We start from the raw sequence: 15,483 nt of genomic DNA on the forward strand, positions 1-15,483 counted from the left end.
TTTCAGGCGAGGCCCACGGTCACCCTGGGCCAGGGATGGTGTGAGGGTGGACAAGTGACCCAAGGGTGTCGAGGGCCCAGTGGACTCGGGGGACCTTGGTACCAGAGGAGTCTCTGTTTCCCCCATGAAGGTGCAACCCAGCGGCCACGGGGCTACCAAGGGATCAGGAGCCCCCTGACCGCGGATGAAGCCTGAGTGGAAGAAGCTGGTGCCGGAGCTGCAGAGAGGGAAGCCAGGTCCTGCCTGCTCTGATCACGCCCAGGGACCCCGCTGGAGCCAGATTCAGCCCTGGCCATTCTCTCTCTTGTGTCTGGGATCCTCTTTGCTGGGACCCATTGGTTTTAGGTCCTTGGCTGTCCCCAGGGAGGGCCCCGATGAAATGCCCCATGCTGGCCGGCGCCTCCCCTTGCCCAGCCTGGGAGACACTGGACGTCCCTGGAGACGTCTCCCTCAATACCCCAGCCAACGGCCAAGTATGGCAGTTCTGCTACTGGACATTTCTGGAGTCCACCCCACTGCCCTGAACCTCTCCTGCCAGGCCCCCGGGATGACAGCTTTCCCTGGAGGCTCCCACCACCGACACCACAGAATCTGAGCGACGTGGCACGGCCCACAGGCCCATGGCCTGGGCCTCCGCTGCCTCCACAGGCTGGGCTGTAAAACGGCAAGAATGAGAGACCGACCCCGTAAATGGCGCGGACCCAGCACCACCTTCCAGACACTGCAGTGGGCATGAGTTGCCGCAACGCCGTGTCCTCACCATGGCCGGGACTCTCCACGTCCTGTGGACTCCCGCTGCAGCCGCTTGGCCCCGTGTGACCCTCTCTGCCCACGGCTGGACCCACACCTGGCTGCCGCCGCTCAACTGTCCACTGGAGCTCTGTCCAGGGTTGCAATCAGCATGTTTGATATTCACGACCACATATGATCTCGGGACAGTTCCATGAGGAAGATGGAGCAGGTATCATGTATATCACTTTACAGATGAGAAAACTGAGGCCACCAAGGTCAAGGGTCACTCCCCCAGAGAGAGCCAGCTCCCCGGCTCCCCCCGACGCCATCGCCCCTGTGTGTCCAGCAGTGCCTCCGTCTGAGTGCCCTCTGCTGCCCTCACTCCAGGAATCCCTTCAGTGGAGGACAGAAACCTCCAATGCCAAGCATCCAGAAGCTCCCGTGGTCAGCTGTGCAAAACCCAGAGAGCCCCACATCCAAGTCCCAGGACCCGAGACTGTGTCACCTTCCATGGCATAGGCGACTTTGCAGACGATGGAGTGAAGGACGTGGGGATGGGGAGATGTTCCTGGATGACCTGGGTGGGCCCATGTCACTGCGGGGTCCTCACAAGAGGGATGGGGGGCGGCTGTGTCAGAGGTGGTGACGTGAGACGGAGGCCGAGATTGGGGTGACTCAGGGCTGCGCCAAGGGGCAGGCGGCTTCAGATGCTGGAGAAGGCGGGAAACGGGGTCTCCCCTGGAGCCTCCAGAGAGAACCCGCCCTGCTGGTGCCTTGACTTTAGCTCAGTGAGATCTATCTGAATTTGCACCCTCCAGACGGCTGAGTTAACAAATGCGTGTTGCTTTAAGCCCCCCAGTGGCAGCCACTGTTACAGCGGCCGCATGAAGTTCATCTACCTCCATCTGCCCAGGAAAGACGGACAGGCAGGGGTGGTGACCAGGGGGCAAATCAGACAGCCTTGCTCACAGCCCTGGGGACTCGGGGCCTGCTTCTCCCATGGTCACCAGGCCAACTACTCGAGAGTCCTGGGGACATGGCTAGAGAGAGAGGGGGGCTACCGTCAGCTGTGCAAGCAGCAGGCTGGTGATGTCTCCACTGTCATGCACATGGCCACGCGGGGCCAATCTCCTCCTTACAGCCAGCCCAGGATAGACCCGGATGGCACCCACTCATGAGAGGACACAGCGGTGGCACCTCAGAGCCACCACGGCTCCACGCACCCAGGCTGTGCCTCTCACTCACCCAGAGGGGATGAGTATGTGGCCCGGCCTCCAGGAGCCATGGAGGTCAATGCACAGCTGCAGGGACAAGGGGCCACACCCATACACCAGGAAGGGGCCAGGTAGGCTTCCTGGAGGAGGTGAGAATAGGTGAGTGGGCATGGGGCAAAGAGGCTGGGGGTCTGCAGGCGAGGACGGCCTCACCATGCGCTCGGACCAGCACCCAGGAGGATCATAACCCCACCCAGGGATCACACAGGGACTCAGATGAGGCATTTACCTTGATGCCTTTGCCCTGAAGCTCTATTGAGAGTGCGGGCCCTGGGCTGCCTGACCTCTGTATCCCTAGAACAGGCGTCCAAGCACCCCGACTGGCCCAGGTCTACGGCTGGCAGCACCCCACTGTGGCAGGCTCCCTTGACACTGCCGGGGTTGGGGGCTCCCCGGACACTGCCAGGGTTGGGGGGCTCCCTCGACACTGCCCTGGGTGGAATCCCTGGACACTGCCGGGGTAGGGGGCTCCCTCGACACTGCCGAAGGGCCGGAAGAGAGGCACAGCCCGGGTGGAGGGGATCCCGGCAGTCCCAAGAATCCAAGGTCAGTGTTAAAAGAAGGCCTGCACTTTGCAGGGCTTGCCCTCTCTCCCTGTGTTTCCTCTGGGAGTTCAGTGTCTGAGGGTAGTCACCCCTTCACCCAGTCCCCGACTTCTAGGAACTGATCCCAAAAAAGCCCCAGCACAAAAGTAAAACGGGAGGTATCTGCACACGGCTTCCCACTGCAGCTCCATCTGTAGTTAAGAAAGATGGGCCAGAGCCCCTACATGCACCATCAGTCAGCCCAGCCCGCCCGGCACAGAAGTGTGTGTGGCCATGGAAGGAGGAGGACGTATCCACAGAGGGGTCTCAGGACACGTGACGTGCGGGAAAATGCAGGTCTGGAACAGGACCTGCCTCAGGAGAGGGAGGACGCAATCCTGTCTCAGTGTTGCTTGGCCAGGGAGAGGGGCGGCCTCTGCACAGGAGCCCACACAGCCACGGAAGGCAGCCAGCTGCTGGTGCAGGCAGCACTCACCATGACGCAAATCACGAGCCAGAGACCTGCGCACACGGTGCTCCACGCCCCGGTCACAGACACAGAACCCCCAGGAAACATCGGGGAGGCAGAGCGGCCCTGAGAGGCACAGGCCGTCTTTTAACTTTGATCTCAAAAGCATGAACTCTCTTAAAAAACTGAGACAGCCGAGCCGGAGAAACTGCAATCCTGGCTGCGTCTGGTGAAGTCAAGTGACTCTGTGCTAACGTTTTCTGTTCTGGCCTGGTGACGCGCACGGAGGTCCTCGCCCACCAGTAGGGGCTTGCTGAGAGTTACAGGTATCGACTGGGTTGCCAGGAGCCAGGCAGGGCGTGCACGAGGCTTCACTACGTAATTCTCTCTACTTCAGTCGGTTTGGTAGTTTTCCGAATAAAAACTTTTCAAATACCAAGCAGCTCAGTTCTGCCTTTTGATGTTTGGACGCCTTGGCTGGAGCTCCACCTCCCTTCCCGGGCTCTGGGTCCGGCCCTGTCCTTCCCGGGCTCTGGGTCCGGCCCTGTCCTTCCCGGGCTCTGGGTCCGGCCCTGTCCTTCCAAGGCTCTAGGGGGGCTTTGTGTGCACAAGATGTCAGGCCACTCCATCAGCCACAGGGGGCTGGGGGGACGCCCCATCGAAGTCCTGGACGAGGCCCTCATCTCCCCACAATCCTGAGGACCCATCTGGCACCCAGGAGACGTGGAAGGGCCACATGCAAATGAGGTGATGCCTCCCACGCACAGCACAAATGCAGGAGTCCCCTTATCCTCAGTGGGTGCCTCTCGTGGTCCCAGCATGTGGGGGGGGGTGGGGCCTCATCCAGGCCTGGTGGGCAGCCCCTCCCACCCGAGACTGGAGAATTCTCCTCCTCCAACAATGACAACTATGTGTCTGAACGTGACCTTCCCGGCACCACCTGGTCATCACCCACAGCAGTTCCCAGTGGCATGCAGCCACCCTGCTCCTCCTGGCAGCTCTGAGACTACTTCACCCCAAATTCATTTTGCTTGGACATTTATTTGAAAAAAGACCTGGCCAGGAGTGGCAGCTCACGCCTGTCATCCCAGCACTTTGGGAGGCTGAGGTGGTAGGACCACTTGAGGTCAGGAGTTTGAGACCATCCTGGCCAACGTGGTGAAACCCCGTCTCTATTAAAAATACAAAAATTAGCCGGGTGTGGTGGCGTGCACCTGTAATCCCAGCCACTGGGGAGGCCGAGGCAAGAGAATCGCTTGAACCCAGGAGGCGAAGGTTGCAGTGAGCTGAGATCGCGCCACCGCACTCCAGCCTGGGCGACAGAGTGAGACTGTCTCAAAAAGTAAATAAATAAATAAGGCCTAACGTGACCCTTGGCCAAATACCTAATGTACTTACTTCTACTGCCGGATGGGCCCCAGGCGCCCTCATGACCAAGCCCTATTCTCAGGGCCTTTCAAAGGTTGTGTCTACAAACACCCTGCAGGCCCTCACCCTCGGGCAGGGACAAACCAGCTGCTGGGGTCACCTGCTGGCCTGCAGGGCCGGCACAGGGCGCAAGACCTGCCTCCTGACGAGCCGGTTTGGAAGGAACAGCATGGCTGTGACGCAGTGTCTTATGCCTTCAAAGCCAAGGGGACGGGAAATTGCTCCATGGCACGACAGACGTGTGCTGTGATAAGGGGTTACTCTTCTCAACAATGTTGGCTATGCGAGCGTCCTTGAGAAGTCTGAACTCACAGGGGAGCTGTCACAGATCAAGGTCAATGAGCCAGGGTGGCTGTCGGGGTGAGGCTGGCGGCGCCCTCCTGAATAAAAGGCCTGGGTTCTGTGTAATGAGGTGCGAAGAATAAAGGCTACTCACCCCGAAAACTGCTCCTCTCTCTCCGAAGACAGTGCACACCCACCAGTCCCCGCTCACACCACAACACGCCGCGAGAAAGCGCCCTCCAGCTCTCTCTCTCGTGCTTGGCCCCGGGGGCAGCAGTGGGCCCCACAGGCCAGCCTGCTGCGTCCTGCCTGCTCGGCACCGAGCGATGTTCTGACCACCACTTGCCAGGGCAGGCCCGGCCTCCCTCTCTCCTCCCAGTCCCCACCCACACCAGCTTCCCCTGGATGCTCCCTGCTTGGGCTCCACCCCGGGGCCCCATCATGGCCATTCCCTGCCACCTGGGATTGTCCCCTCCCAGCCTCCCCTCTTACAGCCCTTCCCACCATTCACGCCACTGGATGCCTCCAGGGCTCACCTGTCTGTCCCCTCACTCCTCTAGAGCACATACCCCTTGCAGACCGATGCTGCCATCCTGGCCCCTGAACTGGACACAGAGGCCCTGGGGTTCAGGCCGCCTTCTTCCCCTGCAGCTCTGGGGCAAGCACTGGCATCTATCCCACCACTGGCTGTAACCTCCCCTCAGCCCATGGGGCTGGGAGTCCAGGCTTTGGCCAAAGAAATCGCAATCAAGAGTTGGACCCCATTTTTGATGTTCGGCTGCTGGTGGTGTTTGAGATGACCCACTCCCCTCCTGCCCACATTCCAATGAGGTGATGGGGACCTGGGCTCTCTCCTTTGGCCCTGGGGAAAGTTCAAACCCTGCAAGCCCCAGCCCCTGCTCACCCTGCCTTGCCCCCGAACCACCATGGAAACCGAGGCAGTCTCCTCACCGGCGTGCTCAAGACCTTTCTGGACCAGCCTGGAAGACCCCCCTCCCCTGCTCTCCCCAGAAAGCCTCGTGATGTGGCAAGAAGCTTCCTCCCGTCTGTGTGCGGTGCTGTCATCCGTGTGGACAGCTGAGCCAAATTTGAGGCAGGGGTCCGTCCCATCTCTTCAGGGTGACCAGTGATTACAAGTGAACAGCTGGTGTCCAGGCCAGGAGGTGTTTAAATGGGGGCGTGTTGCCCTTCACCCCTCTCCTCCCACTGCTGCCTCAGGTGCAGTCTGTCCCCAGAGACCACAGGAGCGTGTGCAGAAGGGAGCGGCCGGCACTCGCCCCACCGCCCCAGAGGCCCTTCCTTCCGTCTACTTTGCTGTCCCTGTTTTCCCTTCTAGACAGTTTTCCTCTCTCTCTCTGTCTCTTTCTCTCTCTCTCTCGCTGCTTCTCTCTCTCTCTCTCTCTGTGGCCCAGGCCGGAGTGCAGTGCTGCAATCACAGCACTGCAGCCTCGACCTCCTGGGCTCAAGCGATCCTACCTCGTAGCTGGGCCCACAGACACGTGCCCAGCCTCACGCTTCTCTTCAAGGAAGCGGGGTTTGTGCTGGTGAGGAAAAGTGCATGACCATGTGACTGATGGAGCTTGGGGGTCTTCTTCAGGCTGGGGGAGGCTTCTCCCGGCTGGGGGGTGGGCAGCTCTCCCTGCGGAGCCCTGCGTCCCCTTCCCAGGCCTTCCCAAGGCACACGCGCTACCGGACATGCCAGCTGTTGAACCATCCAGCTGCTTAGCACTGGCCACCGCACCCCACACTCTGTGTAACTGTGTCTTGAACTGATAAATAAATCAGTCATGATAGATAAACCCTTACTGCGGCGGCAGCTGTGTCGGCCGCTCTCCCCAGGAAGCCTTCCCCAGTCACTGGGGCTACAACTTGCTTTCTGGAGTCCTCTTAGAACAAGGCTGGGTGAGAACATCAGCTGCTGTTTGTCCACTAACCGTTAGTAAGACCCACTATGAAAGCAGAGATGTGAGTACAATTCTTGCCCCTAAAAAACCCACAGTCCAGCCAGGCGCGGTGGCTCACACTTGTAATCCCAGCACTTTGGGAGGCCAAAGCAGAGAATCACTTGGAGCATTTGAGGCCAGCCTGGGTAACAAAGCAAGACCCCCATCTGTACTAAAAGCAAAATAGTAGCCAAGCGTGGTGGTGCGCACGTGAACTCCCAGCTAGTTGGGAGGCTGAGGTGGGGGGCTTGCTTGAGCCCGGCGGCAGTGAGCCGTGACTGTACCACCGTACTCCAGCCTGGGCGACAGAGCAAGACCCTGTCTCTTGAGAGAGATAGAGGGAGAGAGAGGCATGGCCCCTTCCCCAGGTGGAGGGGCCAGAATACAAAAATAGTAAGAGTCCAAAGGGTGAAGCCCCTCCAGCCCTGAGGTTTCTGGACCCTGTGTCTCCTGGTTCTGAACCAATCCGTGAGGCAGGAGAGTTGGGCGGGGGGGGGGGCCACGGACTAGCATATTTAGATCTTTTTTCTACAAAGTTGAAATAAAGTGGAGAAAAAAATATACAAAGTTTCTAGAAATCTATCATTACTCATAACAAAGTAAAACAAACAAAAATGCAATAACAAATGTGTACCAGGCCTCAAAAAGCCGACAGGAGACCCTGGAAATGAATGAATGAATACATTAAATTACCCACCCACCCATCCTAGGCAGGACACAGGGCTGAACTGGTGTGGAGGTCGGGGCAGGGCCAGGCAGGCACCGGGGCTGCCCACCCGCTCTGGCATGTGGCTGCTCCTGATCCTGGCCCCCAGTATAGAAGTCACCTTCTCCACCTGCCACCGGGTGGGCGCGGTGCCCGGGGAAAGGAGACAGGGGATGGAAATTGGACAATTTTTCCAAAGCCCCACCTTCCTCATGAAAAGGGCCCCAGGACCCCAAGAAGACACAGTCCTCTGGGTGACATTCCTGACATGTCATTGGCATGTCTGGTTCCCACTACACATCTGCTATGTATCTGTTATAAATCTACGATGCCTGCTGTACCCACTACACACCCACCATGTATCTCTGCCACGTGTCCTCACGTGTCTACCACGCGTCTCCATTACGCACCCACTACGCCTCTACCACACGCCTCTGCTGTGGGGCCACTGTGTGTCCACTCAGTACCTACTATTAAGTACCTGCTAAGTATCAGAAGCGGTCCAGACTCAGGATGCACTGGCTTATTTCATCCTCACAAGCACCCCAGGGGAGGCCCTCCCCGACCCTCGTTCTCCAGGAAGGGGAACTAAAGCCCAAAGCACTTGAAGACCTTTGCCCCGGGCCCTACAGCCAGTGGCAGACACAGGCCAAAGGCAGAGTGGCTGATGGTCTCCACAGCTGAGCTTGAATGAATGAATGAATGAATGAATGAAATGGAACAAACACAGAAACAAATGAGAGAAGAAGTAAATCAACAACAGGATGTCTTGCACCAGGGGTTGTCCCTGGCGTCTGATGACAACGTCAAGGGAAAGAAAGGAAGGAGGGCTGGGGGCGGCGGGACATCAGTGAGACCACCAGGGAAGGGGTGAGGAGGGGAGATGCCCGCTGGCCTCCTCCTACTTAGAGGACGTGGCTGGTGCATTTTGGTAGATTTCTTAAATCACATTTGAGCTGCAAGACAGCTTTAGTAACCAAACACACAAAAGAAATTGTATCTCCTTGAAATTAAACCTTTAAAAAGGTTTTAAAAACGTATGGGGGTAAAGTCTCCACTTGTCAGAACTAAAATCAAGATTTGGGAACTCCCAGGTCGCTTAGAGGGAAAACGAGATAGGGGGACAGGCCAGTCCCAGAGGAGACGCTTCCTCGGGATCCCTCTACAGAGTAGAATCATCTTAACGCCTTATTTTTATTTTTTTACAAAATAAATTGTCTTAGTCATTTTAGAAATGATAGAGAAAGTCAGACACAAGATGAAAGATGAACTGGCCAGGAGCCCCAGCCTGGAGGAGCGGGCACCGTATCACGAAGGAACAGCCTCCCTCACATCCCTCACACAGGGGGTTGTATTGAAAAGATCACGCCTCAATGATAGAATTAAAATGTCATCTTTCATCTCATGGAATTTCTAGCAAGACCAAAACTCCCCCTGAATAAGTCTCCTCCAACCCAGGAGGCCTCTGCAGATCTCACCTGCAGACCCCACCTGCTCAGGGCTGGGCCGGCCTTGACAGCCCCACGGGAGCCACCACCTGGTGTGGCCACTGCTGTTCGCTGCACGCCACCAGCCGTGCCTGTTCCTCCTGTGTCCTGTCCCGTACCTGCTCCCCGAGGCCCCGCTCACGCACCCCAGGAGGAACAAACGGCCTCCACTTTCTGTGCAAACTTGCAAATTACCCATAAGTTCCTGTATCAGAGACATCATCACCCATAGGGAGCTGGTCCCTGAGAACCAGTGTCTGGAGGAGATCGTCCGGGGAGAGGACACAGCATTTAGATACAAAGGCAGGACCTTGGGAACAAAACCTGGACTCCGGAGATCAGAGAGCTGCCGGGAGGAAGGGGCAGCTGGGGCCTCGAGCAGGGACAGACAGAGGTCTGGCTGGCAGCTTGCGCCGTCCGCTGAGCTGGGCGGTGAAGACGCTGCCTCTGAGGAATTCTCGGTTGCCACAGATGGTCACCCTGATGTGGGCGTTTTTCCACAAGGCAGATTTTGAAATAATTTTAGCAAAACAACCTCTACCACTGCAAAATAAAATTAAACCCAGGAAAGGCCAGCAGTATGCATTTGGGGGCAGTGGGGGGGTCAGAAGCAGGGCCAAGACTGAGCTGTCTCCCCACTGGCCCTCACAGGAATCCTAATGACAGTGTCAGCAAGACATGGGGAATGGCTGACATTTGACAGGGGCTGCAGGTTCTTAGAGAAGACGAGCAATGACTTCTGTTTCAATAAGCTGGTTCACAGCAGGGACCTCAGGTCACCCCTAACAGACGCAGCTCGCCGCTCTGATGGTGCAGACCCCGGAGTCTGGTCTTTTCCCCAGAGGCCTCGGTATCTCACTTTCATCAGTTTAAAAACGTATTTCAAGGTTTTTCCATTCCTTGCAAGTGATCTGGTTTAGGATGACACAGACTAATGACGTGTTTAATTCGAACAGGAAAGAGGTCACACGCAGGCTTCACTAACTCCTTAGTCATGAAACATGGGCCCTCCTGACCCTCACCCCACGCTGCCCCACCCAGCAAGCTCCCCTCCGTCAACGCCTGGGCACCACCCTCGCCTACAGCCACGGCCTGTGCTGTGCCCCCCGCTGCCCGCAGGGTCCTTGCTGCTCCCTCCTTCCGGGCACAGTCCTGTGAGCCTCCTCTCAAAGTCACTCCTCCCCACGGCCTTCCCCGCCCCGCCCCGCCCCGCCCACTGCTTCTGAAGGGGCTCCTTCCTGGCAGGCGCTTGTGTCAATCACACCCTGGAACTGTCAATCATCAGTCTGCACAGTGAGCCTGCTTTGCCTTCACCGGTCCGCCCATTAGCAAGGGGCGGTTCCAGACTGTGCCTCTGGCAGCTGCCCAGCCTGGCAAGGGATGAATGAATGAATGAATGACAGGGCTCCAGCTGGGAAAAGGTCTCAGACGTCACACTGGGGAGGATCTTAGCGCTAGCTGCATAGCACTGAAAATTCCCATTTATTCCCTAATTTCATATCCCAGCGACGTGTGAGAGGGGGTGTCCGTGGCCCCGGATGATGGTGATAAAGGAGTGCCGGGTCCCATACAGCTGTGTGGCTCCTTCTCCAACAGAACCTCCCACGGAAGTCACAACACAGAAAACGGTGCATGCGATTAGGCCCAGAGCAGTAAAAACATCACTATCGGGCCTGGTGCGGTGGCTCACGCCTGTAATCCCAGCACTCTGGGAGGCTGAGACGGGCAGATCACGAGGTCAGGAGATCGAGACCATCCTGGCTAACACAGTGAAACCCCGTCTCTACTAAAAATACAAAAAAAATTAGCCGGGCGAGGTGACACGCACCTGTAGTCCCAGCTACTTGGGAGCCTGAGGCAGGAGAATGGTGTGAACCCAGGAGGTGGAGCTTGCAGTGAGCCAAGATCGTGCCACTGAACTCCAGCCTGGGCGACAGAGTGAGACTCCATGTCAAACACAACACAACAAAACAGAAACAAAACAACAAAACAACAAACAAACAAAAATCACCATTTGGTCCCTGAGAACCAGGGGGCCACTGGAACGAGTTTTCTACAAGGCCGGGTGTGATGGCAGGGCACCCTCTCACCAGCCTCGTATCACAGTCCAGGTTTCACTTTCATGGTGCAGATTCCAGAAGTAACTCAGCAGTCTCCAGGCCACTTCAGGATGGGCCTTAGAGACGCCAGCAACTTGAAGAGCTGGAGCTGGGGCCGGGGCTGAAGCACAGCCGCCAACACCTCCCGGCCACAGCCGCTCCTTGTCCCTGCAGAAGGCACAGGCCAGCGGCGCCTCTCCTGTAGGATATAATACATTCCTCTTCAAAGGTTTTAGCCTGTCAGTTGTTAAGTATAATGAGTTCTGAGCTCCTCCCCAAAGAAGCAATGTATCCGTATGTTTAGATCCCCGTTTTTTGTTCTTCATTCTAAAACTTCCTTGTTCTTTACGTCTCCTTGCCCCTAGTTCCCGTAAACAACCCCCTCCTAGCCTCTATCACCTGCTCTGTCCTTAGTCACCCCTGGTCACCTGCTCTGACCTTAGTCATCCTTGTCACCTGCTCTGTTCTTAGTCATCCTGAGTCACCTGTTCTGCAACCATCCTTCCCGCTGAACTATTCACCCCACCACTCTGGCTGGTACTCCTGCTCTCTTTAAAACAGCCAATTGGAATTAGCTCAGACTGTGCTGTCCAACCCCAGCCAACAGGGGAACCACACAGCAGTAGGGACGGGCTGTGTTAGGATGAGACTCCCACCTCCCTCATTCAGATGCTGCTCCATCTGTGAGAGGCACCCTTCCACAGAAGGAAAATTGCCTTGCTGAGAAAATTAAGTTTATGTTCGAGTGCTATTTCTTTTGTGGCACCAAAAATTTATTTCTAACATCTCAAGTCCTGGGCCACTGTCCCCTGGAGCCTGGGCCCACCTGGCACGGGCCCTGCCAGGAGCAGAGTGCGAGGCGTGCCTTCCGGGGTACATGGGCTGGGGGCGCACACACACCGGGCTCCACAGCTGCTCTGTCCCAGGCAGTACTGGGTCCAGGGCTCACCTCAGGATCACATTTTCTCAGATTTTTTTAAAATTAAAAAATATGTCAGGCCGGGCGCGGTGGCTCAAGCCTGTAATCCCAGCACTTTGGGAGGCCGAGATGGGCGGATCACAAGGTCAGGAGATCGAGACCATCCTGGCTAACACTGTGAAACCCCGTCTCTACTAAAAAAAAAAAAAACTAGCCGGGCGAGGTGGCAGTGCCTGTAGTCCCAGCTACTCGGGAGGCTGAGGCAGGAGAATGGCGTGAATCCGGGAGGCGGAGCTTGCAGTGAGCTGAGATCCGGCCCCTGCACTCCAGCCTGGGCGACAGAGCGAGACTACATCTCAAAAAAAAAAAAAAAATACGTCTCCAAGTGAAGCATCTCCTACGTTTGGAGAGGTAGTTTGAAAGCCTATGCCAGTCACTGGCTCACCAGGTCCAAGGGCAGATAAGGAATGCCTTCAGGCTGCTTGCCCGGTCACCCAGCCCTCTCGCCAGTGACCCCTGCTTCTCAAAGCACAGGGGGGACCTGGCCGCACCTCCTGAGTTCTCCACCAGCCCAGCTCATTCTGGGCTTTTCCAAAGACCCTGAGAGGGGCCCAGAAAGGTAATGTGGTCCCTGAACTCTCAGTCACACTCAGAATATGACGATGACCGAGGCCTCCCCGGGTGGTCACGTGGTCTGCACTGGACAACACCAAGAGGGCAGAACCCAGAACCGCTGAGCATGGACACTGGTGTGCTCGGCCCTTGTCCTAACGAACCACTTTGCTGCTCCCTGGCCATGCCAAGGGCCGGCTGTGGCCCAAGGCAACCTGGTATCTCCAGGCCTCTCTTCCTGTAGAGGCGATGAAGCCTCTGAAGCACGGAGTCAGAGTCTGGCTTGAACATCAGCTCCGTCCAGAACAAAGGGCTGCGTGGACCTCGCTCAACAGGGACTGGTGCCCGTGGGTGAGATGCCGCAGGGCCGTGTCCAGGCCCACACTCAGTGACAAGCCCTGTTAGGACCCACCTCGAGTTTCCTAGATTTCAGGTTCAGCCTCAAGGGGCCCCGTCCTGAGTTTCTCCCCAGCGTCCCTCAGGGCAACCCAGGCTGGAGATTCATCACCGGGCAAGGTCTGGATGAGCTGGCTGACCCTTCCCTTGGCTGGCCCCGGCCTCGGCTAGAGGAAAACTCAGGAATCCGGGGAAGTTCACGAGTTGAACAAGCAACACAGACCCTGATTCGGGAGCTGCTCGGCTCCACGTTCACTGCCTTGCACACAGCCCAGGGCCACTCCCGACCGTGGCAGTGATGACCACAGGAGCCTCCTGTCACCGTCCACACCACACCGTGGAGCTGCTCTCCAGGAGGCCCCTAGATCACCCTCTCAGAACCAGGCCGACGGCATCTGCGCCGCTCACACCCACCTCTGAGTGCCCGAGGACACGCGTGGCGCTGAGGGTTTTTACACACTGCTGTGTCAGATCCTCACAAAGTCCCCACAACTGCGTTCCTGGCGTCCACGTTACCATCTGGGGAGACTTTGGCCCAGAGAAAGGAGGCACCTCACCCGTGCTTCCAGTGGGACGCCCACACTCATACTCCCAGCTGCCTGGCGGCTGGGCCTCTCTCGATGGCAGCTACTCCAGACGCCAAACCGGCCTCCAATGCTGCTGTGACACTCAGGGACCCGGCACACTGCATAAAACCACCTGCCCGGCTGGAGGGACGAAGTCACAAGGAGGCCACTGCCACCCACCCAGAGGCCAGACGCAGGGAGGACCAGCCCCGTGCCAGTCTTGGGGCAGCCGGGGTCCCCATCTGCTTGACTGCCTTCCTAGGCAGCTGCCTGCTCCCTGGGACTATGCCTGCTCCTGCAGGAGACCCTGCCTGGCTGCCCTGACCCCGGACAGGCCCGGCCCCCACACTCATTTCCGCAGCAGAGTGAGGGCCCAGCCCTGCCCTGGTCCCGGGCACAGCAGAGACAAACGGGGTGGGGCAGGGCAGAGGAGGGGAGGGGAAAGGGAGGAGAGGGGAGGGGAAAGGAAGGGAAGGGAGGAGAGGGGAAACGGAAGAAGGGGAGGAGAGGGAAGCAGTGGCGAGGGGAGGCTGGACAAGTACACAGACGTGAGTCCACGCCAGGCTGCGGAGACAGGGGCAGGGCACGACTTTGGGCACAGTCGGCCGGCACCACCCATGCAGGACGCATGCATCTGATGCGAAGCGTGAATCCTCCCCCTCTTCTCTGAACAACGGACAGTTACTTGAAAAGGCATCTAAGGCAGGAGGGTCCGGCTCCCATCTACCTCTTCAGGGGGTCCCTCACTCCCCGGGCCCTCAGTGGGCACCAGCGACTCAACCACTGGGCACCGGTCGTGGCCTCCTCCACCAGTGCTCAGTTCTCACGTGTGCCGTGCCCACTTCAAAGGCAGAGGACAGCAGGCAGAGGACAGCATGGGGCTCTGCCCACCACCGCCCAGCCACCTCCAAAACCACGGTGAGCTCAGGATGCACACAAGGGCCCCTGCCAGGAGGGCAGACCCTCCCCTACAGAGGGGACCTCAGGGAAACCAACCAGGCCACCGCAGACCCAGAAGGGTCTAGAAAGGAGACAACCAACCTCCACCCCGGGTGCCAGAAGCACAGGTGCCCCCAAGAGACGGCACAGCCAGGGTCAGGCAGAGGTGACCTGGACTTCCGGGGGACCAGCAAACCCGTCTGCCCAAACCACCACCTTGCCATGGGGCCAGGGGTGTGGTGGAGGAGCGCATGGAGGGCTGGGGTGACAGCTGGTGTCTGCGTCACCCTCAAGCGTCACTCGGGCGCCAGTGTCCATGCCGTGCCGGTGGGGGCAGGGGGAGAACTGGCATGGAGCAGGGAATCCAGGGCAGGGCTTTTTATAGGCAGGAGAGACTGGCCAAAACCAGGCTCTAAAAGAACTGACTCTGAGGCTCCAGAAATGAATCCGAGGCCAAAAGAGCCCGGAGAGAAGCCGCACGGCAAGGGCCACGGCGGACACCTCAGAACAGGCAGTGCCCAAGGTTCAACGAGCCAGGGCCTCTGCCTCTGCCCTGCCAGCGAGCACCACGTGGCACCCCAGGCAACACCACGCAGGGAGACGAGGTGAGGCCGGGAGGCCGAGGGTACCCTCGGGTCACCGGGCTTGGCACAGCAGGACGGGAACCACGTCCCTTCCAGCTCCCGTCCAGGACAGGGGGAGGTCGGGGGTTGCTCCCGGGACTGGGGAGGGATGGTGACAGAGGGCTCTGAGGTTGTGCATCAGAGAGAAGGTCCCGGAGACAAGCAGGTTCCCAAGGGATGTGGCTGCGCTAGGACAGGACAAACGGGAGGGTCACCCAAAGGGGGGTGGCAGGTGCTGTGGACGTGCCGTAGGGAGCAAACACACATCTCAGGCAGCACTTCCTCCACCCCGGCCCCAGAGCTGCCGATCCGGCTCCAGGCTCCCTCTGCTCTGGCCCCACACTCAGCCCTTAGTGCCCGGCCAAGGGCTGCAGTGCTGACGGCCGTGGACCTCCACGTCGATGCAGGCATTCTCTGGGCTCGTCACCCGCTGCCTGCCAAGGCAGGCTGTGCCTGATGCAGCTCTAAGCACAGGCGGACAGGC

The 15,483-nt window shown here is 58.3% G+C and overlaps 1 protein-coding gene across 1 annotated transcript in view; it reads right to left on the reverse strand.

Annotated features, from left to right (window-relative positions):
- The window catches only part of PRKCZ (protein kinase C, zeta), a 141,052-nt gene that overhangs the window by 105,276 nt on the left and 20,293 nt on the right, over positions 1-15,483 (reverse strand). The gene's annotated exons all lie outside the window — the stretch shown is intronic.

The sequence above is a fragment of the Colobus angolensis genome, unplaced genomic scaffold, assembly GCF_000951035.1.
Source record: "Colobus angolensis palliatus isolate OR3802 unplaced genomic scaffold, Cang.pa_1.0 Scaffold89, whole genome shotgun sequence".
In the NCBI taxonomy this organism is placed as follows: Eukaryota; Metazoa; Chordata; class Mammalia; order Primates; family Cercopithecidae; genus Colobus; species Colobus angolensis.